Genomic DNA, 14,795 nt, shown 5'->3' on the forward strand with positions numbered 1-14,795 from the left:
CGCTGACTTTGGCTCTTTGCAGAAATGGGACCCACTCTCAGGGCCTCACGACTGGCCGCTTTTTGACATGCCAAGGACGTGTCCTGGAAGAAAGGCACACCTTCAGGGTGGCGGATTTTCGTGGTCCTGGAGATGCCACCGCCTGATGTGCCGTGGGAGCACACAGTAGATCGAAAGCAGCGAGCTGGCTGCTGGCTGTGTGCCAGAGACCCGACTTCTTTGGCCACAGAGCTCGGAAAAAGCAACGCAACAGTCTTTTAACACCATAAATCAGTGTACTGTTTTGTTATGTCTCCCCTCTCACTGTGAAATGCCGACACCTCTTTTTCCCTCGTTAGGGAGAGAGAGAGCCTATGGTATGTCAAATTACCGTGTGAATGAGTGTCGTTGGAGTACTGCAAGTCTATGTCTTTACTGATGCTTTGCTGCACGCTTGAGTGTTCGGTGGAGGGCGTCATTGTTTTTTTGTTGGTGGGGGGTGGTCATTGATTTTTCTGCCACTTATGCTTGAGAGGAAGGCGTTGGGGGGGCATTGGGGTTCTAACATTTGACTGTCATTCATTCTCTGTGGCATTCCTCTGTTTTTGTGGATGTTTGCGAAGAAAAAGAATTTCAGGATGTATGTTGTCTACATTTCTCTGACATTAACCTTAAGATCATAATGAAGGAGGTTAGTCAATGTAAAGACCTCAAAAATTATAAATGAAAGTTAATTGAAGAATAAAGTAGGCACCAATTTGGAATGAACTGGTTTAGACTGAGAATCTCCAGCCTTGTGAAATATCAGTGCCTCGGGAATAACTGTGTCTGTGCCCATGATCTACAATTGCCAGCAAAAAATATGTATTAGGGCACAGAGTAAACATCATATCAAAATGAATGAATATTTCATAACATCAGACCTTAGATGGAGATCCTCTTCAAAGCTATGTTACTGGTAAAGTGAGCTAATTATTCTAATTTACCTTGTAGAGCTAATGAGATAATGTACTGCCACTGGTTATGTTCCATAAGCTCTAAAGTTTAGTGGAAGCCACAGTGAATCTTAAGAAAAGAGGTTAACCAACTTCAAATGGATATAACACTGCTTTGCAGTGTGCAGAACTCGTCTTCTGGCACTAAATTGGCTTAAAAACTATTTATTTGCCATCATGGGCCCAGACTGCTCCGCTCCAGTAAATACACCACAATAGATGCAATAGAACTTGGCAACATCCTCTCTCAATGTTCCAGCAAATTTCACAAAGTCATTGTGCAGTATCTGTTTTTCCTCATATTATAACTTCCCAACCAATTAGAATTGTTGCAAGAAATGGAATTGCTTTACTTCTTTGTTCTTATTTTCCTTATCGAGTATTTTGTCATGTGTTTCTAAAGAAGAAACTTCCTGCTGGGCCGTGGTTCTGGATCCAATGCACACACATTCCTGTGTTCTGGTGCTTTGTTGGAATAGATTTAGCATTTGTTAAACCAAATAATTTGAATGCTTGCTGGATATTTAGCAATTTGTGGTAACATTAAGATGGTGCTAGCTGCGGGAGCTGGGTGTAACCCAAGTGATCTCTCCCTAGTTCTGTTCCTGGGGAAATACAAGCAGAATATTCAGCGGATTAGTAAACCACGAATGGAAGCAGCAACATTGTATTCTGTCAACTGTGGGCCACTGATAGCATCATGCCATAATGTAAATAGTCAATAAATGCCGGCCTTACCAGGAGCATTTCTGTCTCCCCATTGAAGCATGTTGCCCTAGGGCTCCTAGTAAATTTGTCTCACAGGCCTTTCTTCATGCTTTCTGAGACAGTCTACCCTGCATTCATTTTTGCAGCAAGCATTCAATAACTTGATTAAGTAACACCAGTCGCACAAACTACATAAGCAGGGGAGAGATCAGTAGAACACTTTGACAAATGAGCAATGAAAAAGCTTTTGGTACAGCAGATGCAGGATTTTGAGATCACCAAAGGTTTGGTAGATAGACAAAAGCACACAATGGCACCTACATTAATTGGCCGTTAATGGATCAGTTGTTTTCACAGAATTGGGGGTTAGCAGAATGATGAGGAACAGATGTGTCATTATTTTTGAGAGCACTTCAGGCTGAATGCGAGAAAAGGAAGCTAAATGAAGATCCCTTTTGGTCAGTCTGAGATAGTGGCTAGGTAAAGTGAGCTATCCTTTAGACCCATTAATGGTCATATAGCTGAGATTGTTTTGCTTAGCATTTGTATGCTCAGCATGCTTGTGGAACTTGTACTTAGTCATCTTCCAAAAATGGACCACAGACTGGTCAGTCCTCTCAGTTTTAAGAGGAAGCCAAACATTATTTTTTCTGTCTGGGATACTGGATGTCCCTTTAGTTGTGTAACCATGAAAGATAGCCTGTCATTTGTAGAAGTTTAGAGAGCATGCTTGCTGACAGTAAGTAGTAAGAATTGTGCCAACCTCTAAATAACGTGGCCTCAGTTCAGAGGACATCTTGTGACCTGTGTTATTAGTTGTGAAGTAAAAGTCCAGAAATGGAAAATAAGTTATACTGCTGATTCCTTACCATGGCAGCGAAAATCTGAGGTAAAATTTATATTTTTTGACAAGCTATAACTTGCATTAATTAGAAAATTTTGGGAGCAGAAATTAAAGATTATATAATTCTAGTTAAATAATATTTAAAGTGAATTTATGTACCAAGGGCAGTAGATTTACTGTGTTGAGACCGTAAGAAAAGAGTACAAAGTATGACAGAATGACTTGAGTAGATTACTGACGAGTAACACCACAAATGAAAGGTGTCTGCTAAAATTAATTCTGAATAATGTATTAGAAACATTTAGAACTATTAGTATGAGATGCAATCACATAGTGAAGAAAGGATTAAATAATGCCATAAAATTGTTCACATTGATGTAATGAAACTCTTGATTGATTGGCTCTGTGTGTGCAATGTGTTTCTGCCTGAAGCATACTAGTTACTCCATGGTGACGTCAATCATTGTGCAACATTCACTTGATGCCATTGCTGGCACAAAGCTCCATGTATATGCAACGATGATACAATGCAGACCACACACAGGAAAACTGGACTTAACAGGGGATGATTTCCCTTGCGTAATATTTAAAGGAGTTCTCTATTATTTGCTTCTTTGTCAGTTGTTGCTTGAGGTCAGGTGAGGCACAAAGATACAAAGGACTCTGTCAATTCAGGTGAAAACTTAGATACCTCAGGACCCAATGTGCACTCAGATCTTTTGTCTAAGGTTCACCTTGGCCGACATTATCGCAAGGTTGTCTTCTGGATGCTAGGTTCGTTGTCTATCTCACCACTCCTCCAAGCAGGTTATCCCAACTTGCCTACAGTGGTGGTCATAGTTGGGGCTCTCCATTAACTTCAAGAGGTTTGCACATTGTAGCAAATAAGGCACAGTGATTTACTGTGGAGCATAAGTCAACTGATTATGCATAATTGGATAGTATGGATTAATAGCCAGAATCAATCAGTTAATATCAAGTCTGTATTAATGATTAACTTTATTTGTCACATGTACTGTACACCAAAACATTGAAACGTATGGTGAAATGCATTGTTTGTATGCTCAAATAATTGGAAACTGTATCACTCAGAGACCAAGGATTGGGTCTTCAGATGAAAACAAAATTATCACCACATATATCAAGCAGTGGTGGTAACTAACATAGGATGATTGAACTTCTTAAAATAAGAACTTCAAAGCACTGTGGAGATCCCACCAATATTGACCCCCACAAAATCCTTCAAAACATGCATTAACATTTGTAATCTCCTCTGGGGCAACATGCCCAACAAAGTGCATCTCTGAAAATAAATGTTCCATCTCCATGATATGAGGGAATCCAAGGCCCAAGAATGATGAAAATGCAGGCGAATTCAGAATGGCACTGAAGATGTCAAGTCTATGTGCCAGAAACACATAAAAGGCCAGCTTAGAGGCAGGAAAGAGATGAACATCTCCCAAAATGGCCACCTACCTGACTCACTAAATATCCCAAGCCCATGTGTGGCAAAATGTAGAACAGAGTGATCTAGGAATAATGGTGCATCGTTCCCTTGAAGGTGGAATCTCATGTGGATAGGGTGGTGAAGAAAGCTTTTGGTATGCTGGCCTTTATAAATCAGAGCATTGAGTATAGGAGTTAGGATGTAATGTTAAAATTGTACAAGGCATTGGTGAGGCCAAATTTGGAGTATTGTGTGCAGTTCTGGTCACCGAATTATAGGAAAGATGTCAACAAAATAGAGAGAGTACAGAGGAGATTTACTAGAATGTTACCTGGGTTTCAGCACCTAAGTTACAGAGAAAAGTTGAACAAGTTAGGTCTTTATTCTTTGGAGCATAGAAAGTTGAGGGGGGACTTGATAGAGTTGACATGGATAGGCTTTTTCCATTGAGAGTAGGGGAGATTCAAACAAGAGGGCATGAGTTGAGAGTTAGGGGCAAAAGTTTAGAGGTAACACGAGGGGGAACTTCTTTTCTCCGAGAGTGGTAGCTGTGTGGAACGAGCTTCCAGTAGAAGTGGTAGAGGCAGGTTCGATTTTGTCATTAAAAAAAAAAATTGGATAGGTATATGGACAGGAAAGGAATGGAGGGTTATGGGTTGAGTGCAGGTAGTTGGGACTAGTTGAGTATAAGTGATTGGCACGGACTAGAAGGGCCAAGATGGCCTGTTTCTGTGTTGTAATTGTTATATGGTTATAAAATCTGTAGGTACATATTGGCTTTGACTGTCATGTTACCTGAGCGGGGTTGGGGTGGGGAGTTATCCTTCATCACATGAGACCACCAAGGTAGGAATAGATCTTTTTTACTAAGAGTTGACAGGTGCTAAGTAATCATTTGGAAGAAAAGTGAAACAGCTCAGCTGATTGAATAATTATATCTAAATATTTACAGATTATGTAATAGTTTTAAAAATAGTTGTATGTAGATTAAATAACCACTATATTGCCTTTCTAGCACACTAATTATGGCTTTGCATTTTATCACATTTCATACTTCAGTCGAATGCAAAAAGCAACTGAGCATCATAACCAGCTACTTTAGACCCGCATTCCAGCTTTAAGAACATTTAGGAAATAAGAGAAATTTATGACAGGGTCTGAGAAATGACAAGCTGAGAATTTAAAAAATACAGACAATGGTCGGGATATTGCAAATGAAGAATCCCTGTCAATTACCTTTGTAAATATAACTAGGAGCTCATTGACATAGTAGTAGGTGCTGCTCCTCACAGGTCCAACATTCAGTCCTGACCTTGAGTCCAAACGATGTTGTGAACATTGCACATTCTTCTATAACTTCGTATGTTTCCACTCTTGCACCTTTCTCAACCCAGAAATGTTTTGATTGGTTAATTGGCCGATGTAAACTAACACTTATTTTAATCAGGTAAGAGACCAAAAATTAACAAGTTGGCTGTTATGCATGAAGGAATAAGTCGCGAGGCTAGAGGGAAACAAGGGGAAGAAAGGCTGGGATAAAAGGGATTGCTGTTTTGGGAATCAACATGAGCCCATTGGGCTGAATGATCTCCCTTTGACATATTTTAAGCAAAAGATAGAGCCAAGGTTTAGGAATGGAAAACAATGAGTGTATAGCAATCAGTGTCAGGTACTTGAGCTACTTTCATAAAAATATAAGCAGAACACAAAGTAAGTCAGTCATCATCTACAGAGGGAAATAGATTGTCTACATTTCAAATCAAGAAACATCTTGACTTCATCTTCTACAAGCCAGTCCAGATAAAGGGTCAAAAACCAAGATGTTGACTGTCTTTCTCCCATCATAGTTGCAGCCTGAACTCCTCATTTCTTCCAATGCTTTTTTGTGTTACTCCAACTTTAAGCATCCATAGTCTCTTGGATCTCCATGAAAATATAAGCAGCAAGTTCTGATGATAGCTTGGGAAACAATTATAATGTGTTAGAATTTTGCCTAGTAATTTCTTGTATTTACTTCCAGAAAAAACTGTAGATCACGTTCAGCCTTGATATTAACCAAATAACCATCAGAACAAATGAAGGGTCTCGGCTCGGAATGTTGTCTATTTATTCCCCTCCATTGATGCTGCCTGACCTGCTGAGTTCCTCCAGAATTTTGTGTGTGTTGCTCTGAATTTCCACATCCTGCAGAATCCCTTGTGCTTATCAGTGTTAATGAGATGCGAACCACAATTAGGATGTATTTAAAACATCTGAAGTTATGACTATAAAGTGCATTCAGATCTCAGCAAAACAAAGTTACTGTGGATAAAAGTAAAAAAAAAATGTACTGTAGATGCTGTAAATCTAAAAAGAAATAAAAGAACATTTTGGAAGTAAGACCATAAGACCGTAAGAAATAGGAGCATGATTAGGCCGTTTGACCCATTGAGTCGGTTCCACCATTTCATATTGGCAGATCTATTTTCCTTCTCAGCCATGATCTCCTGCCTTCCTCCTATATCCCTTCATTCCCTGACCAATTAAAAATCTGTCAACCTCTGCCTTAAATATATATAAAAACATGGCCTCCACAGCTGCCCATGGCAAAGAATTCCACAGATTCACCAATCTCTGGCTAAAGAAAATTCTCCTCACCTCCGTTCTAAAAAGGTGCCCCTCTATTCTGAGGCTGTGTTCTGTCATCTTAGACTGTCCCACAATAGGAAACATCCTCTCCACATCCACTCTATCAAGGCCTTTCACTATTCATTAGGTTTCAAATAGGTCATCCCTCATTCTTTTAAATTCCAGTGAATACAGGCCCAGAGACATCAAACAATCTTCATATGACAAGCTGTTTAATGCTGGAATCATCTTTGTGAACCTCCTTTGAACCCTCTCCAGTTTCGGCATATACTTTCTAAGATAAGGGGCCCAACACTGCTCACAATACTCCAAGTAAGGCCACACCAGATTTTTATAAAGTCTCAACATTACATCCTTGCTCTTATATTCTAGTCCTCCTAAAATGAATGCTAACATCACATTTTCTTTTCTTACCACAGACTCAACATGTAAATTAATCTTTAGGGAATCCTGCACAATGATTCCAATTCCCTTTGTGCCTCGTTTTATTTTTACATTTTGTCTGTATTTAGAAAATAGTCAGCCTCTTCATTTCTTCTACCAAAATGCATGACCATACACTTCCCAATACTGTTCCATTTGACATTTCTTAGCCCATTCTCCTCATCTGTCAAGTCATTCTGTAGCCTCCTTATTTCTTCAAAACCACCTGCCCCTCCACCGACAGTATCTTCATATCGTCTGCAAACTTTGCAACAAAGCCATCAATTCCATCATCCAAGTCATTGACATATAAGGTAAAAAGATTTGGCCCAACACAGACCCCTGTAGAACACCACTCATCACTAGCAACCAACCAAAAAATGTTTCCTTTATTCCCACTCTTCACCTCCTGCCAGTCAGCCACTGCTTTATCCATGCTGGAATCTTTACTATAACACCATGGGCTTGTAGCTTTTTAAGCAGCCTCATATGTGACAACTTGTCAAAGGCCTTCTGAAAATCGGAGTACACAACATCAACCAATTCTCCTTTGTCTATCCTGCTCATTATTTCTTCAAAAATTCCAGCAGATTTATCAGGCACTTTTTTCCCTTGAGGAAACCATACTGACTACAGCCTATTTTATCATGTGCCACCAAGTTCCATGAAACCACATCCTTAACAATCAACTCCAACATCTTCCGCTCCACTCTGGTCAGACTAACTGGCCTATCATTTCCTTTCTTCTGCCTCTCTCCCTTCTTGAAGAATGGATTGAATTTGCGATTTTCTGGTCTTCTGTAACCATTCCAGAATCTAGTGATTCTTGAAAGATCAGTACTAATGCCTCAAAAATCTCTTCAGCTACTTCTTTCAGATCCCTGGGGTGTACACTATCTGGTCCAGGCGACTTATCTACTTTCAGACCTTTCACTTTCCCAAGAGCCTTCTCTCTAGTTATGTAACTTCACACATTTCATAACCTCTGACAACTGGAGCATCCACCATACTGCTAGTATCTTCCACAGTGAAGGATAATGCAAAATACTTATTCAGTTCATCTGCCATTTCCATTTCCCAAATTACTACCTCTCCAGCATCGTTTTCCAGCAGTCCAATATCCACTCTTGCCTCTCTTTTACACTTTATGTACCTGAAGAAACTTTTGTAATCCTCTTTAATAGTTTTAGCAAGCTTACTTTCGTATTCCATCTTTACCTTCTTAATAATTTTTAGTTGCCCTTCTGTTGATAGTTAAAAGTTTCCCATTGCTTATCTTCCTACTAGTTTTTTGCTCTATTACATGCCCTCTCTTTGGCTTTTATGTTGGCTTTGATTTCTCTTGTTAGCAATGGGTGTGTCTTCTTGCCTTTACAACAGTTATTCCTCTTTAGGATGTATATATCCTGTGCCTTCCAGAAATTCCAGCCACTGCTGCTCTACTGTCATCCCTGCCAGTGTTCTTTTCCAGTCAATTTGGCCAACACCTCTCTCATTCCTCTGTAATTCCCTTTGCTCCACTGTAATACTTATACATCTGACATTAGCTTCTCTTCCTCAAATTTCAGGGTGAATTTGATCATGTTATGATCACTTGCCCCTAAGGGTAATTTTACCTTCAGCTCTCTAATCAGTTCCAGTTCATTGCACAACACCCAGTCCAGGATGGCTGATCCTCTAGTGGGCTCAACCATGAGCTGCTCGAAAAAGCCGTGTCATAGGCACTCCAGAACTTCCTCCTTTTGGAATGCTGCACCAATCTAGCCACATATTGAAATCCCCCATGTCCATTGTAATATTGCCCTTTTGGCATGAATTTTCTATCACCCGTTGTAACTTTTAGACCACATCTTTTCTCCTGTTTGGTGTCCTGTATATAACTCCCATTTTACCCTTGTAATTCTTTAGCTCTATCCACAACTGTTCAACACCTTCTGACCCTATATAACCATATAACTATTACAGCACGGAAACAGGCCATCTTGGCCCTTCTAGTCCGTGCCAAACGCTTACTCTCACCTAGTCCCACCAACCTGCACTCAGCCCATAACCCTCTATTCCTTTCCTGTCCATATACCTATCCAATTTTTTTTATCACCACTTACTAATGATTTTGTGGAAAAAGAAACCATATTAATGTTTCAGAAATTCTATCATGAAAAACCATTAACATGAAATGTTAAGTCAATGTCTCTCACTCTCTCTGCAGATGCTCCTCAACCTGCTGTTTATTTCCTGCATTTTGCATTCTCCCTATCCTAACTTTACTCATAATTCAGTTGGCAAGGCCAGAACTTTTCAGGCAATGTCTTACCAGGGTTTTATATAATTTTGGTAAGATACCTTCACTCTCGAATTTTCAGACAACATCATTCTTGGTGTAAGTGACCAAGTGTTGGAAGGTTCTGCAGAAGTATCACGGAGAGCATTCTGACTGACTGCATCACCATCTCGTATGGTCGGGGCTACTGCACAGGACTGAAGTAAACTGCAGAGACTGGAAAAATTAGCCAGTTCCATCATGGGAACTAGCCTCCATTGTATCCAAGACATTTTCAAGGAGTGATGCCTCAGAAAGGCGACACCCATCATTAAGGACCCCGTCACCCAGGACATTCCCTCTTCACATTGTTCCCATCAGGTAGGAGGTACAGAAGCCTGAAGCACACACTCAGCAATTCAGGAACAGCTTTTACCCCTCTGTCATTCGATTATATATGCATACATACATATACGTATACATATGTATGTACTTGCTGCTGTACAGTCTATGTATTGCATTGTACTTCTGCCGCAAAGACAACAAATTTCACAACATATGCCAGTGATATTAAACCTGATTCTGATTCTGATTTACCAGTTAAATATCAAAATATCATTAATTGCATGTAACTCAAGAAGTTATTATCTTAGCACGTCTGGTTGTAAATAGATACACCAGCATATTCACTGTCAGTCATGGCAAGATGTTTTGCCGTTAACCAGGAGGGACATATCCCAAATAACATTTGTTTCCTTTTATGAGCATGTTTTATATGTACATCCAATAATAGCTTCAAAGTAATCAGTGGAAAATCTGCACATTTCATCAATTAAATGTATTTATCTGCACTGCCCAATAACTCCTTTCATAACATCTTAAGCAATGAAATGTATTGATATTGTGAAGTACTTTAAAACACTTCTCAATTCTAATCATTTAATAGTATAAAATAATTATATAATAATTATTTGGAATAATTATAGTTGGCTTTGAATCAATAAATTGAGAAATGCACTAAAAATTCACCACGACTGAAAGAGTCAATCATAACGCCAATGTAATAATTGTGAAGCTCGTCTTACGAAAGGAAAATTGGGCCCAATGATGAATTCATTTCTTCAGTCAGATTTTCCTCCATGTAATTATATTTGTTTTAATGTCATTCTCTGTCTGCCAGATCACTGTACTAAATTATTTAGGCTTTCTGGGTTGCCATGACATCTTTTTTCCCGACAAAGAACTCTAATGAAATAATGTCAGTAACAACACAAACCATGTGCAGGGTTTCTACCACCATAACAACTATTTCATAGCCAGAGTTCTAACTGCAACTGATTGGGAAGGAGGTAATGACCCTAGAAAACCTTTCGTTCACCAAAAGCAACTTTCCATAGAATTGAGGAATGTACAGTATAAATGAAATAAATTTGTAACAAGAAGTAAAAGATGGAATGATGCCGGCTGGAAATTTGAAGTTAGTCATAAAGTGAAAAACAGACATAAAAATTACAGTGATTGCAAATGAGCCCAAATTTGGAATTCTGACATGAGGATAACAAAGCAATTTATTTCAGCAAATAAAACCTTAAGATCATAAGATATAGGAGCAGAATTAGGCTATTCAAGTCCACATCACCATTCCATCATGTCTGATTTGTTATCCCTCTCAACTCAGTTCTCCTGCCTTCTCCACGCAAACTTTGAGGCCCCTACAAACGATGGAATAAGTTGTCTGAGAATTGCAACTCAATTATTGACATTAGGATCTCTTTCATTTTCCTCACATAGATGCTGCTTGACTTGCTGAGTTCTTCCAGCAGTTTATGGTACTGGTAAAATATTACAGAGAATGTGTTATCCCAGTGTAACAATCACACATGTATTGTGTATACTTCAAACTGGATGTTGCTAAATTTTCTCTAAGCTTCCCTAGAAATGTAAGATGGTTGACTTGAGAGAACCACTAAATATGCAACTTATCCAATGAAAGTACCATTCTTATTTATATTTCAAATTTTTCAGGGAAATACTTCTGAGGTGAAAGGATGAACTTGTAAGGGTTTTGTACTGATCAGCAGAGAATAGAAGTGTGAACATAATGAGATGTTCCTGTATATTTTTTTGTTTTAATAGACACAAAATGATGATATAGTAAGGATTTATTGAAATCATGTTCTCAAAAAATGCATGGCTGTCCCAGCTTCCAAGTCCTTCTCAATCTTTCTGATATGGAAAGCTTTTGAAATAAAGGCTTTCATCCCAGCAGGAGATTCAATGACTGCACACATCAGAAGATTGTTTACATCGGTGGTTGGTTTGGGGGGGAGCAATAAATAAGAAGTCTGGTGTGAAAAGTATATGGGGCCCCTCATCTCAGTCGGACTTTAAATAAATGAATAACTTGAGACATGAAGTAAGGCTTAAACCTGGTAAGAAGAAAGACATAAACAAACAAAAAAGTTAAATGATGAAAGCAATGTTTTATTTAGAAAGAAAAAAGGAAGGAAAACCATCCTTGACCTTGTGAGAGATTTGTTTATTTTATGCATTGTGCTTGCGGCCAGGTTTATGGTGCACTATTCCGTAAGACTGCTTAAGGTATTTTGAGGTTGTTAATCTATTTGATGTTGTCTTCTTCTTACTGCCTTTTATGCCACCGGCATTTAGGGAAGGAATGATGGGTCCCGATCTCTGTTTGTCCATACTGTCACACAGATAGAGAAAGTAATTTCATTGCTGTTTCCGTAACAATTTTTTGACCAGTCAGGTTGTTAGCCCTGAGCTGAATCCCTGAACCTGGAGGACTGGTGGACCACTCTTTGTCTGGCCTCTACCCTTTGACCTATTTGGCATGAGTGACCCAACAAAGAGCCAAAGATTCCAGACAACATAGCCCTCCAGGTCATTGAAGCACGCAATCCTCCAAACGCTACGACAAAGTTGTGGTCCTCTTGAAGGATCTGGTGTTTTGTTGGCAACAAATTGCTATTAACAAATATAACATTGTCAGGCAAAGAAAGCCTCTGACGTTGATCCTGGCATGATGTTTCTTCAAAATGCAAAGTCAAAGTAAGAGGCACAGATTTCTTACTGTGATTAATATTGTGTGTAAGTTCGACTGAAGGCTTTTGTTCCTGGTTTGAGCTTGCTCCAATTGTATGACTGGTGTCGTTTTACAATGTCATTCCATCTGCACCTTACATTTTGGATTACTTTCAGGATATTGCTTCATATTATTCTTGGAGCAATGTGAGTCAATCAACAGCTGGAGGTCAGTCCTGTGGTTACCCATGTCATTTACCCAATTTTGATGGGCACAAGATGACCACAGCATTTTAAGGTATCAGAACAATGACTACAATTAGAGTTTATTAGAAGATAAGTATAGCACAGGAACAGGCCATTTGGCCCACAATGCTGTGCTGACCCAGCTAAAAAGCAAATCAAAAACACCCAAACACTAACCCCTCCAACCTACACTATGTCAATATCTCTCCATCCTCCTTATATCCATAGACTTTATGTCAAGTTGGAGAAGTCTGGATTTCACGTCACAACCATTTCATTTTTGGGTTTCATCATCTCCAACAACAATCTTAATATGGACCCTATGAAGACCCAGGCAGTCAGAGATTGGCCATGACCATCCAGTGTCAAACAAGCCCTACGATTTTTGGGGATAGCTGACTGTTACCAGAAGTTCAGCTGATGGCTCTAACTAGGAGATCCACAGGACCTGTCTTCTGGACTGCTGAAGCGGAGGCTGCTTTTGCAGGGCCTAAACAGCGGTTCACGTCAGCTTCCATTTTGGTTGCACCTGACCCAGACATTCCCTTCATCGTGGAGGTGGACGCCTTAGACATCAGAGTGAATGCGGTGTTGTCATGGAGGTCACCTTCAGACAGTAAACCTTCCCTGTGTGCATTCTTCTCCAGATGGCTAAACTACAACATTGTGAATCGAGAGCTATTACCAGTAAAGTTGGCATTGAAGGAGTGGCGTCACTGGTTTGAGGGGGCCAAGAACTCTTTTATTATCTGGCCAGACCACAAGAATCTGGCTAATGTTCAGGAGGCCAAAAGACTGAATTCCAGACTGGTTGTCTATTTTTCTCAACCATTTTAACTTTGTTCTAACTTATTGACCATGGCCAAAGAATCAAAAACCTGATGCCTTGTCTCCTCAGTTCAATGAACTCAAAGGAGAGGAGCAACTTACCACCATTTTGCCCCAAGCGAAGGTGATAGCTTCAATCCATTTGGGAATCGACAAGCTTGTTCACAAGGCCCAGGAACAATGGGAGACTACTAAGGATGGTCATTCAGATCAACTGTTTGTCCCAAGCTCCATCAGGTCACAGGTACTCCAGTGGGAACATTTGTCCTGAATGCCCGCTCACTCAGGGGCTGCCAGAACCCTTGAGTTCGTCAAGAGAAGGTATTGGTGGCCCAAAATGGAGAAAGAGGTTCAACAATACATGCTGGCATATGAGATGTGGACCCAGAACAAGGAGCCCCATAGCCAACATCAAGGGCTCCTCCACACTCTACCCATTCCGGGCAGACCATGGGCACATATCTCCATGGACTTTGTCACAGGCCGTCCACCTTCTGGAGTGGGGGATGGGTACATCGTCATGGTAATTATTGATCAATGTTCAAAGGCCTGCAGACTCCTTGTCTTGGACAAGTTACCAACTCTGGCAGAGACAGCCGAAATTGTCCTGGACCACGTCTTCAGAATCCATGGTTTTCCGGTGGACATAGTCATGGATTGTGGTCTGCAATTTGCATCACCTTTTTGGAGGGCATTTTGCAAGCTGTTTGGGGCAACAGTGAGTCCTTCCTCTAGCTTTCACCTATAGTCCAACGGCCAGATGGAGCAGGTGAACCAGGATATGGAACATACCCTCAGATGCCTGGCTTCTGAAAGACTGAACAACAGGAGTGACCTTTTGACATGCAAAGAGCTGACCTTTATGGTATTCAACACCAGGGTTGTCCCCTCTCAAATGCCAATTGGGTATTCTCCACCACACTTCCCTGACCAGGAGGCCAAGATTGGGGTTCCTGCAGCCAAAGATCTCATCCTACACTGCAAGGAGAAGTGGACTAGGGTAAGGAGGATTTTGTTAGCTTCTACTCAGAAGGCTGAAATAAAGGCTAACCTCAGGAGAAGTCAGGGATTAGGCTGGGCAATGAGTCTGGGTGTTGATGCAGGATTTGCCTCTCCAGATGGAGTCTAGGAAATTGGTGCCCAAGTTCTTTGGACCCTTCAAGATTCTCAAAAGAGTAAACTCAGTGGCTTACACCTTGCAGCTCCTCAAGAACCTTGCGATCAATCACACTTCCCATATTTCCAAATTAAAACCTGTGAGTACCAGTCCTTTAGCCTCACCAACATCAGCCCCACAAAGATTTATTGATGGAAAACAGGTTTTTGCTGTAAAAAGAATTCTGCATTCACAAACTGTTCAGGATGTTCAGCAGTACCTTGTGAACTGGGAGG

This window comes from Hemitrygon akajei, chromosome 32 (genome assembly GCF_048418815.1).
Source record: "Hemitrygon akajei chromosome 32, sHemAka1.3, whole genome shotgun sequence".
Taxonomy (NCBI): domain Eukaryota; kingdom Metazoa; phylum Chordata; class Chondrichthyes; order Myliobatiformes; family Dasyatidae; genus Hemitrygon; species Hemitrygon akajei.